We start from the raw sequence: 12,853 nt of genomic DNA on the forward strand, positions 1-12,853 counted from the left end.
AAATTAAACTCTGCCCTGGATATAGGGCAGGGTTTTATAAGCAACAATGGGAAATACACCAGCCCACTTCCGAGCAGAAAAGAATAAACTGATTGCTTATAAAGGAATAAAAGGTATGCTGGCCTCAGACTTCCCTTCCACAAATTGCCAGATAATGATGTTGGGGCCAAAGAACTTTATTTGCTAAGATATTATATGTATATATGTATGAATGTATTATCATTCATTTGGGGCCACATAAAATTCACATTTCATGTCTCTCCTGAGAAACTCACTTGAAGATATTAGCTAAAAGTTAAAGAACTGAAGAATTGGAAAGATGGGGTATAAAAGCAGTATGTTGAACATTAATAGAAAAATGAAAGTTTGAAAAGATAGTTTAAAAATATAACAGTGTTGGGGCACCTGGGTGGCTCCATTGGTTAAGCGCCCGACGCTTGATTTGGGCTCAGGTCATGGTCTTGTGGTTTGTGCGTTCGACCCCACATTGGACTCTGCTGGCAGTGCAAAGACTGCTTTGGATTCTTTTTCTCTCCCTGTCTCTCTCTGCCCCTCACCAGCTTGTTCTCTCTCTCTCTCTCTCTCTCCCCACCCACCCCGTAAATAAATAAATAAATAAATAAATAAATAAATAAATAAATAAATAAATAAATAAAACATAACAGGGTAAAAATGGTTCTCTAATAACAGGATAGATCTATAACTCATATCAGCCAAGATGAAAGACGGAGGTATGACAGAAGTACACATATGCCACGTTCCTTGGCTTACTTTGGGGAGTGGGGCAGGGAACTAGAGTTATACTTAATCCTTTTGCATCTATTAGTTAGCAAGATAGGCATTCAGGTGTGTTTTTTAAACATTTAAAGAAGATAACGTAGTAGTGTGAAAAGCAGTGATTTCCTCATATGTCACAGATGGGAAAAAGAAAGTACTCCTACAACACAGAGTAGGCTCATCCAAGAATGCTGATTGATTTAATGTTATAAGCAGTACTAATACATCTGAGCAGTGGGTCAGATGTTCATCTGAATTGATGTTGAAAGAGCACTTAATAAAACACCACCTCCATTTTTCCTGAAAATGCTTTGGAAATGAGAATGCACAGAGGATCCCGTAATATAGTAAGACATATCTAATGTAGATGAATAGCTGGTATCTTACTTTTGCAAAATACCAGCAGCATTTTATTGAAATATCTCCCCATTAATATTTAACTTTATTCTGGAAGTTCTTTGTAGTCAAGCAACACACGAAACTGAAAATCTAGAACTCAAAGCTCATAAAATGTGTTGTATTCAGATGACATAAATAATCTACAATACCCAAGAGAATTAAGTGTGTAAGTATTAAAATTAATAAAAGTATTCATTAAATGGATTGTATCCAAGATGAATATATAGCAATTACTCTTGTATATTACCAGCTGTAATCAGAAATGATAAAGAAAGGAATCAATTTGTGATAGCATTCCACTCTCTTTTCTCATACCCCCTTTCCCACCCAAAGAATGGGGCATAAATACCATGCCTTTGAAGTAACCAAAGAGACACTATTCATTGGGGAAGAAGCTAAATATCCTAATTTCCCCTAATTAAATTACAGTTCTGAAGCAATTCTGATCCACATCCTCTTGATTATGCACGTGTGTAACTATTTTATTGGAAGCATCACATTCACTCTGTAGTTTAAGCAGAAGAAGAGTTTATTAAGGTATATTAGGTGGCTCACAGAATTTTCAGGAGGGCCAGAGAGTGAGCATTGAAGGTCACATAGCCTGGAAAAACACGCAGACTGCATCATGGTACTGTGCAGGGCAAGCCCTGGCTACTGGTGTCCCTGGTTCCTGAATTCCAGAAACTCAGACACTGTTGCCTGCACCCCCTGTGAAGAGGGGTGCCCCTGCCACCACTTTTGCCACAAAAAGTAGTTACTTTGTCACCAACTTCCTCATATTGTCTTCTTTTGAGCCAAAGTTGAGTTTACCAATGAGAGCAAATGGGCAAAGCTTCGCCTTTGCTCTCATTGCAAGGACCAATGGACTTAATTGGCAAAGCTTGGCCTTCGCTCTCATTGCAAGGAAAGCTGAGAGTGTGGGTGGTGGCACAATCTTGGGAGGCAGCCCTGGTGATATGGGAAATCCCTCTTTTATAGGAAGGCTTCTCAGAAGATACTGGGTGAACATACCAATGACACATACTTACCATGGTAATTGGACGTAATGACTCTAAAGTACATTTGGAAGACTGTGTAGATACAGTTGGCCACGTAAATTCAGGGAGCTGGACCTGACTCCCTGAGATTACCACACATCACAGGGTGATGACAATGCAAGCAGTCATTCACACATGAAATAAAAATTGACAGGGATTGATAATGATATGCTGAGGGGGAATATCACACACCCCTGAGAGAGTTTAACCAGCAAATGTTATTGGGAAAATTGGCCATCTCTATGAAAATATGTGAGGTGAGCTTCCTTCATACGCCGTACTAAAATGATTTTCATACAGATATTAAGTGACCTATAAAAATTAAACCCCCAAAAGTAAAATTAATATGTACATGAGTATTTTACTTAGGATGAGAAAAAAATTTCTTAGCATGAAAAAGTGGAAGAAATTGCTAAGGAAAAGATTGATAATACAAGTATATTAAAAGTTTAAAATTCTTGAAAAAAAAAAGCTTAAAATTTTTTAAGTTAAAACCACTATAAAAAGTTAAAACAACAGTAAGTGAGCAGATATCTCCAGCAAATATAATGAGCAGAAGTTTAATATTATCAAGTCATAAAAAGCTCTCTTTAAATGGATGAAGGAAAAAATTGTAATACCCACCTACATAGGCAAAGGACATGGACAGCTCACAAAAGAGGAAGTAGAAATGACAAGTAAACACATGAAAAGTTTGATCTGACACTAATCAAATAAATGCAAATCAAAACAATGAAGTACCAGTTTCACCTGATTTGCAAATATAAAAAAAGCATATACACAGTGATAATAATCATATCTGGTGATGGTGTAGCTAGATGGGTATGCCTAGCACACTAATGTAAGTTCATAATTTTTTTAGAAAGCAGTGTGGTTTTTTGTCAAGAACACTCAAAACAGTTTCTATCACTTGAAATATTATTTGCACTTCATGAAATATAATTGAAGTTAATCAGAAAAATACTCAGAAATACATATTTAAGGATATTAATTGTAGCATTACTTATAATAGCACAAAAAATGGGAAACACCCTAAATATTAAGTAGTAAGAGGACTAACGCTTACATTGTAGTCCATCTGTATAACGAATAATTTGTAGCCATTGAAAAATCATCACAGCGGGAAAAAAATTTAATGGCATGTGGAAATTATAATTACAACCTAGTCATTAAAGAACAGGATGCAAAAACTGAATACGGTTTGTGATCCTATTTAAAAGTACATTTGTGGGGCACCCGGCTGGCTCAGTTGGTGAAGAATGCGACTCTTGATCTAGGGGTCATGAATTTGAGCTCCACACAGGGCATAGAGATTTCTAAAAAAAAATAATAATAACAAAAGTATGTTGTGATGTACGCACTATCAAAAGAACAGAGTAAAGAAAAATACCACATTACATTAGTAGGATTACCAGTTTCACTTTTATATTTTATTTTCTAAGCCCTCTACCATGAGCACCTTTAGAATCAGGTTTTTAAAAGCTATTTTAAAACTGAGCAGTTCCTTTTCTGTGGATTTTAAACATTCCACGAGCAAAATCTCATGTGCATATTGCTTCTACCGTCACCATCTGCCTTGAGTTTAAAGCAGTTAAACAGTTATATGTTTAGTATTTTCCAATATTAGTAGCAGTGCTAAAGTTACCCCCTCAGTCTAATTTATCCTTACTCAGCCCCACAGTGGTGATGTGCATATGCTTCTGTGTTCCACCTAACTTCACCTAGAAAAGCATGTATCTGCCACAGAGAAGCATAGGATCTGTGTGAAGATTGGAGTGTTTTTTTTTTTTTTATGACAAATATTGTTAAATAAAAATGGCTTCGGGGCAAGGGTGCGTGTTCTGTGCTTTAATTGCCGTTGGAAAAACATTATGAAACTATTTAGCAGAACTTCTTCATTTTCTAGTTAAAAACATGTTCATTAGAAGTATCCTCAGTAAAACTGGTTTGTGCTAAGAATCAAAAGATTGTAAACCCTCTAGCCTGTGATGGAGAAAACAGTTTTGTCCTGTTGTAGCTTCTTGTCATAAAACGGGAAACCTACCCCTTACTTACGCATTGTCTTTGATCTCATCCATATTCCACCTGAGAGCACATTTTTAACTAGGAGGCTTTTAAGTCATTCTATGAAGTTATGAGCTATTATAACATTTAAAATTTCTTCCTTTTAGAATTATAACTTGATTTGAGTTGATAAACCAAGTGTGGATGTTGTTATTCATGTTTATTTTATGTCTCAGGGAGACAGAGTCAGCAAATCTTACTCCATTTCTCTTGGGAAACTAGTTCAGGTCCAACGTTGGCTGAGATTCACTGATGACGTACTGGGCATGACACCACTCCCGTCCCGCTCCACTAAAACCATCATTTCCCAGGGTCAAATCCAATGATTGCTTTTGTAAAATAGTGTCATTCAGCCTGAGCGTCCTGCACAATTTAATGTCAGGAACCGTTTCCTACTTCTTGAATATTTCCCTTCCCTTGATTCCTCTAATTCTTCTGTGTTTCCATTCTTCTTGTTGGTTCCTTTTTTGTGTCCTCGTCCATTTTAACTGTTGGAATCCCCTGGGTTACATCTTTTTTGTCACCCTTGTGACAAGTGCTCCCTTTACCAAGGCCTGCTGCTTTGTGCACGTGGTGATTTTTCCTACGGTTTTATGTTGAGCCTGAACATTGCTTCCGAACACAGATGCCTGTTTCTGTTTGCTGGAGCTTTCTCCATATGAACGTGTCCCACCAGCACCTCAAATCCAACTGTTACTCAGTAAGCAACTTTATTATCGTCAATTCCGTTCTCACTTTTGGCCATGTCATCATACCTGGCCACCCAAACTACTAGTCTCATAAGCATCTATTGTTAGATCTTTCCTGCTAAGTCTTCCTTTCCCCCTGAAATGGGTTTCACCTCTGACACTTCTCCTCACCCACTAGTTCAGGACTTTTGCAGTAGAGCAAGGACTGGGCTCCCTCTTTCTGCCTGCTCTCACTGCCTGTGTCCACCTCCATGAAATTTCTCTTCTCTGTTGATTTTTTTTTTTTTTTAGGCACATGAACATAATTAGTTCTTTCAAGAAAAACATTGATGGATGGTCATGACATACACGAGGGTAGTGGTTTCCAAGCGTGGTCCCCAGAGCAGCGGCAGCTCCTGGAACTAGTTATAAATACAAAGTCTAAGGTGCCAACCCATACCTACTGATCAAGTAACTACGATCGTGGAGCCCAGTAATCTGTGGACTAATTCTCAAGGTGATTCTGGTACACTGTGCAGTTGAGAATTACAGCTCCATAAGTTCTGAAGCCTGACTGCACAGAATCACTTGCAGAGCTTTAAAAAATACCAGGTCCCAGACCAATTAAATCAGAAACTCCATGTGTCTGACCTGCCATCAGTATGTATCTTTTTGAAAGTTCCCCAGGGGATTTTGATACATAGTAAGGTTAGAGAACAACTTAATCTATAAAATCCACTTTCTTTGGCAGAATCCAAAGCAGTGTTTCTCAAACTTGAATGCACATTGGAATCATCTGAGAAACTTTAAAAATGACCCTGCCCCTGGGGCTCCTGGGTGGCTCGGTCAGTTGAGCGTCCGACTTCTGCTCAGGTCATGCGTGCTCTCACAGTTCGTGAGTTGGAGCCCTGCATCAGGCTCTGTGCTGACAGCTCAGAGCCTGGAGCCTGCTTCAGATTCTGTGTCTCCTTCTCTCTCCCTGCTCATGTTGTGTCTCTCTCTCTCTCTCTCTCAAAAATGAATAAACTTAAAAAAAAAAAAATTTAAAAATCCTGCCCCATCCCCAACCCCCATTCTGATTTAATTGGACTGATATCTGCTTTGTCATTGGCAGGTTGGTTGGTTTGTTTGTTTTAATGTTCCCTGGACTATTTTAATATCAATCCAAGGTTAAGAATCACTGTTCTAAAGTCAGGATTCTGAAAGTTTAGTGTGCCTGAGAATCACCTGGAGTACTTGTCAAAAATAGGGACTCCAGGGGTCCAACCAGATGCAGAATCACCTGGAATACTAATTAATTAATACTACTATTAATTAATTAATACTACTTACAAGTATTAATCTTCATCCATTCTCTATGTTCCCCACCATTCACTACCCTGCCCTAATTTCCTGCAACTTTCCTTTTATGACATCAAACTACTTGGCATTCTTTAAATGTGCTTTGCTTAAATCATTGGGAAAAAATGTAGTTTGTTAAAGCTAGTAAATGGTCTTTAATCAGTTGATTAGTCATTTAGAAAGGAAATAAACTGGACTGTTCTCTCAATCCATACACCAAGTAAATCCTATATAGATATAGAAAAAAAAATTAAAAAGAAACCATAAAGCACTAGAAGAAAGTATGGCTGCATTGAGGGAATAATTTGGAAGTGGGGAAGGCTTTTCCAAACAAGGTACAAAAGTTAAAAGTCATAAAGGAAGATGGTTGATAAATGTGATTAAAAAAAGATTTCTCCTTGAAAAAGTTAACCATCACCAACATTAAAACATAAGAACTGGGGCACCTGGGTGGCTCAGTCGGTTAAGCTTCTGAGTCTTGATTTTGGCTCAGGTCATGATCTCATGGTTCGTGGGTTTGAGCCCCACATTAGGCTCTGTACTGGAAGTGTGGAATCTGCTTGGGATTATCTCTCTCTGTCTCTCTTTCTGTCTCTCTCTGTTCTTCCCTGTGTGAATGCGTGCATGCTCTCTTTATAAATAAATAAGAACAAATGGGAGAAACATCTTCAGTGTATTGACACAGCTGCCTCAGTGTGTATAAATACAATAAAACAAGACAGATCAATAAAAAAAGATTAACATAACAATTCAGAAGAATGAAGTAAGAGCCAGGTAATTTGTACAGAATGAAACACAAATGGTTAGCTAACATAATTAAAAAATGCTCAGGTTCACTCATCACGTAAAGAAATGCATATCAAAACTACGATGCCACTAAAATCTTAAAAACAATTCAGCATTGGCAAGATTGAGAGGATGTGGTGCCCCGTATGCTACTAGTGAGAGCATACATTAGTGCAGTGTTTCTGGAGAGCAATTTAGCCATCACACCAAAGTGGAAAATGGACACACGTTTGGACCCAGCAGTTCTGCTTTTAGGAATTTAGTCTTGGAAATAATCACTTAAGTGTTGTTGCCTCACAAACTGTAGGCCCCCCTGCAAAGAGGGGAAGGAGAAACTGAAGAAAGAGGCCACTCCACATCAGGAAGTGGCAGCTTTAAAAAGCCAGGGAACTTCCTTACAAGGCTGGCTAGAGGGGCCTCAAGATGGGTAGTTCTTTGCGTCACAATCAGAATCTTACAAGCTTATCTAGACGACTTATGGGTTCAGTCACGAATTGAGTCCAGTCATTCTCAACGCCTTACTCTGTCTCAAGGCTGTATCCTCAGAACAGCTTCCCCTGTGCAAAGTGTACATTCCTAGGATAGGGGAGGGGATAAGGAGCCTCCGATTACCTGGGTCTAGTTTCCGGGTCACATGGCGGTCACATCCTCAGAATGACCTCTGTAGAAAGTATTCACAAAATACTCACTGAATCATCAAAACACTGATACCAGTCTAAATATCCATTAATAGGAAACTAAGTGAATTATGGTTCAGGGCATACTGGAGTTTTATATGATGATAAAACTGATGACAGAGATTTAGGTGTGGTGACATAGAAAGATGTAGATAGATTATTAAGAAAAAAAGCAAATTTAGAACTATACATATATCTGGCATGGTATTATTGGGGGACTTTTTTTAATATTCATAATGCATGCTTGCACATCTATATGTGTTTCTGGATAGATCCATACCCTGTCAAAAGAGGTTGCAACTGAAGAGTAAAGGGGGGGGGGGGGAATAATGAGTTCATAATACATGTTTGAATGAATCCATGAATGAGAGTCAGAAGTTGGGACCTATTTTTGGTCTTTATTGTATACCTCCCTGAACTTTTTTTTTTTTTTTTTTTTTTACTATGTGTATATAATTGCTTTTGTAATAAAACTAAATCTAGGTAAAATTAAGCTGTTCTCTTTGGTACCCTGTCCCTTTGTTCAGTTTCCTCTGAACTTAGACTTAAAAGTCTCCTTTAAGTCCTTCATCTACTACTTGCTCTGGAGGTTCAGCTCAAAGGTCTCCTCTGTGTGGCCACCCATCCATCTTCTGAATTCATGGCTTCCTCAGTTTCTATCACATAAGTACAGTATCTTACTATGTTATGTTCCGTGTTTCTTCCCTACCTGATGGGTGAGAGCATTGTGGTCAGGGATGGTCTGATTCATCTAACTTTCTCCAAAAGCCACCAAGAGTCTTCTTCTGATAAACGTCTCAGTCTTGTCTTTTCTTTATACATATACATATTTTTTAATGTTTTATTCATTATTTGAGAGAGAGAAAGAGAGAGAGAGAGGGCACAAATAGGGGAGGAGCAGAGAGAGAGGTAAACAGAGAACCCGAAGCAGGCTCCAGGCTCTGAGCTGTCAGCACAGAGCCCGATGTAGGGCTCGAACTCGGGGACCACAAGATCAAGACCTGAGCCAAAGTCAGACGCTTAATCTTCTGAGCCACCCAGGCACCCCCCACCTTTTTCTTTTTAGTTTATTTGTTTATTTTGAGACAGAGAAAATGTGTGTACAAAAGCAGGAGAGGGGCAGAAAAAGAGAGAGAGAAAGAATCCCCAGCAGGGTCCATGCTTACCACAGAGCCTGACACCCAACTTGATCCCACGACCATGAGATCATGACCTGGCCCAAAATCAAGTTGGTTGCTTAACTGATTGAGCCACCCAGGTGCCCCGTGTCTCAGTATTTTCCTCTTGAGCCGCTAAGCACTAGTCTGTGTTACAGTCCCACTTGGTCTGTCACTTGAAGTGATTGGCCATTTCCAACCCCTCAGGTATTCTCAGAACACGAAGCTCTAATTTCACCGCAATCTCCAGAATTGCCAATAATCCATTTCATCCGTCATCACTGCCAACATCAGTTGAAGGAAGTCACTGGTATCGATTACCTTAGACTTAATGGATCTAATGAAGGATCCAGCATATAGTGGCCTTTTCCCCCCGCTGAACTTTATGGAGATGTTATTGATAGATAACCTACATAACTTTAAGGTGTACACCATAATAATTTGATATATGAATATATTATAAAATGATTACCACAATAAGGTTAGTTAATATCTTCATTCCCTCACATAATTATCTTTTTGTTTTCTTTTTTCTTTTCTTTTTTTTTGGTGTGTGGGGATAACATCTCAGATCTGTTCTCTAAACTTTCAAGTATATAATGCATTATGTTAATTACAGTCAATACACTGTACATTAAATCCTCAGAGCTTACTCATACCTAGAAATTCATACCCTTTGAACAACATCTGAGCATTTTCCCCAGTCCCTAGTAGCCACCATTCTACTCTGTGCTTTTATGAATTGAGGTTTTCTAGACTCTACATATAAGTGAGAAAGTACAGTATTTGTCTTTCTCTGGCTTATTTCACTTAGCATAATACCCTCAAGTTTCATTTTTGTTGTTGCAATAGACAGGGTACCCTTTTTTATGACTGAATAGTATTCCTATATATATAAACCGCAGCTTCTTCGTCCACCAGTGGGCACTTAGGTTGTTACCATGTGTTGACTATTGTAAATAATGGGACAATGAACATGGGGTGCAGATACATTTTTGAGATAGTGATTTCATTATCTTTGGGTAAATACCCAGAAGTAGTGATTTCATTACCTTTGGATAAATACCCAAAGGTGGAAATTTTGGTTAGTATGCTATTTGTATTTTTAATTTTTTGAGGAACCTCCATACTGTTTTCCATAATGGCTGCACCAGTTTACATACCCACCACCTAGGCACAAAGGTTTCTTATTTTCCACATCCTTGCCAACCCTTGTCTCTTGTCTTTTTCATAGTAGTTACTGCAAAACACGCGAATGATATCTCACTGTGATTTTGGTTTGTGTTTCCCCGATAATGAGTGATGTTGAGCATTTTTTCATGTATCTGTTAGCCATCTATACGTATTTTTTAGGAAAAAGTTCATTTAAGGTATTTGCACATTTGTTAATTGGGTTGCTTGTGTTTTTACTGAGTTGTATGATCTCCTTATATATTTTGGGTGTTAATTTCTTATCATTTAGATGGTTTGCAAATATTTTCTTCCATTTGGTAGGTTGCCTTTTCGTTGTGCTGATAGTTTCTTTTGCTATGTAGGAGTTTTTTAGTTTGATGTACTCCTATTTACTTCCTTTTGATTTTATTGTTTGTACCTTTGGTGTCATATTCCGAAAATTATTGCCAAGCTGATATCAAGGGGCTATTCTTTGTTTTCTTCTAGCAGTTTTACATTTTGTGGTGTTGCATTTAGTTAGGTAAGGATTTGGCATGTGATTTAATATTCCAAAACTTATACCTGTTGTGTAGCTCATTTTTCCTTCAGAGGGCCATAGAGACCCTGTCGTGCTGTTGAAGAAGACTGATCACTTTTTCCCCTACCTCAATACACTTCAACATACCTGAAGGGTTCGACACATTGTAATTAGTAACTGTGGCCCCTTAAGATAGTGACTGTCTAAAGGTTGGCATTTGTGCAGAGAGAATCAATGAGTTGTGTGTGGTTTGAAGCAGGCTCCCCTCACCCTACCCATCAATAACTTATGAATGTATGCTAAAAGTACCATGGATGCGTATATACAACACAAATGAGGACCCGAATGGACACATCTCTGTCATGGAGAAGGCCAAATCATGTTTTTCTGTAAGGAGGAATGATAAGAATAATTGGAGTGGTCTTATTTTTGCTTCTGATAATTACGTGTTGCCTCGAGGCCCCTGTGCATTGATTTCAACTGTTCTCATAATTGTAACTGTTCCAGTATTACATGACCCGAATATTGGTGTTCCGCCTATGAAAAATGAAAGGAGATAGATAGTTTTAAGGCTAATATCTCATTCATATACTGTTAGGTGGTGATTGAAATGAAAACTGGTGTTCTAGCTTTGAATAATCAAAAGATTAAAGTTGATAGTGAACGTGAAACAAGATTATGGTTAACGAAGGGTTTTTTTCCTTACATTCTATGGAGACTTCTGGTCTTAATCTGGGAACATAGAAATGATACACAGCTAAGCTTGGGGTGGAGGGAGTGTTTCTGTTTGAGAAGAAGGGAGAAATTGTGGAAGTAATCGAGTGTGGAGGGTAGCAGTAGGATTTGGGTAGAGGAAGTATATGATTTCTTTGATAAACCTAAGAGGAAACCTGTGGGCAGGTGGGATTTCCAGAGTGTTGACATGGTAGGATGCTCTTTGTTTGGTTTGATAGAGAAAGAATTTCAAATCTTACTCCTTGGAGTGAATCTGTAAAAGGGACATTGAACTAGTGTACATGAAACAAGAAGGAGGGAGGTTGCCTTATGGAAAGAAATGGAGAAGTGGAAAAAAATGCAAAGCTTCCTGGTTAAGAGCTCTAAAGGCCAAATGGAAGTTTTGGATCTGATTTATATATCGTATGAGCAAATTCTAAGCTCATGGTTCCCAATTCTGGCAGCATTGTACAATCACTTCGTTAAAAAAAAAAAAAAAAAAAAAAAAAAAAAGCATTGGGACCTGGATATCAGCATTTTTAAAGCTTCCCAAGTGATTCTCTTATGCACCCCAAGTTGAGAACTGTTTATTGATCTAAGGTTATGAAAGAGGAGAGTGGAAGAAAAAAATACTAAGGCAAAGTCTCAGGACCAGGGAATTTCCAACATTGGGATGGTTTCTGGGAACTGAGCGTCACAATTCTGATTTGTTAGATACTTGGCACATTGCATATTATTTTATAATGAATCAATAGAATTGAATGTCTTTGATTCTTTGAAGTCTGAACCTGTTTCTGGAGTTAGAAACTGAAAATGCTTAGGTAACTGTTAAAACAATAAACATATTTTGCTTCTTTCACATAGACTTCCTGTGTACGAGAAGCCAAAGAAGCACTTAGAATTTGCTATATGGGGCCACCTTAAATTGCATATGTATTTTTTAACTGTAAGAGCTGAAAAGAAAAAGTTTATAATAGAGAATACATTTAGATTATATTTAGCAAGTTACATGGATGTGCACACCATGCCATTTAATACTTCCTCTTTGACTAGAAATTACTAAGCAGTTGAAGCAAACAATCTGAGAGGAACCAATTTCCTGATAGCACCCTCCTCTCTTTTGTAGGTAAAAAGGGAAGAAATGCTTTGTATCTAATTATGTTCAAGAATTGAAATCCTTTCATGTAAAATAGAAAAAAAATGCACACCGTAGGTTACATTCTTTAACTCCATCTTTTATCCTGATTCAGATATGAATTAATTATCTAAGATGAAGGAATGCGTCAAGTTTCATAAAATTGCATGAACCTTCAGAATATCTGTTGCACTGGCTATGTTCTTAACTTCCCTTTTTTTGACCTTAAAAATGCTACTCAGTAACTTTAAACAACAGCTAAAAATAATCTCTATTGTGGGAAGATGAATTACTGTAGATGGGAGGAAAACATAAAGTATCAACTTTCTTCATCACTCTTGACATTCACCAGTCTTTACTCGGGATCACCTTGAGATGTGACATCAATTCAGAGTAATAAGGAAGGGT

General features: G+C 37.9%; 1 protein-coding gene across 5 annotated transcripts in view; it reads left to right on the top strand.

Moving 5' to 3' along the window:
* MAST4 (microtubule associated serine/threonine kinase family member 4) overlaps positions 1-12,853 on the top strand; it is a 563,401-nt gene that overhangs the window by 466,345 nt on the left and 84,203 nt on the right. The gene's annotated exons all lie outside the window — the stretch shown is intronic.

Source organism: Panthera leo, chromosome A1, assembly GCF_018350215.1.
Source record: "Panthera leo isolate Ple1 chromosome A1, P.leo_Ple1_pat1.1, whole genome shotgun sequence".
Classification (NCBI taxonomy): domain Eukaryota; kingdom Metazoa; phylum Chordata; class Mammalia; order Carnivora; family Felidae; genus Panthera; species Panthera leo.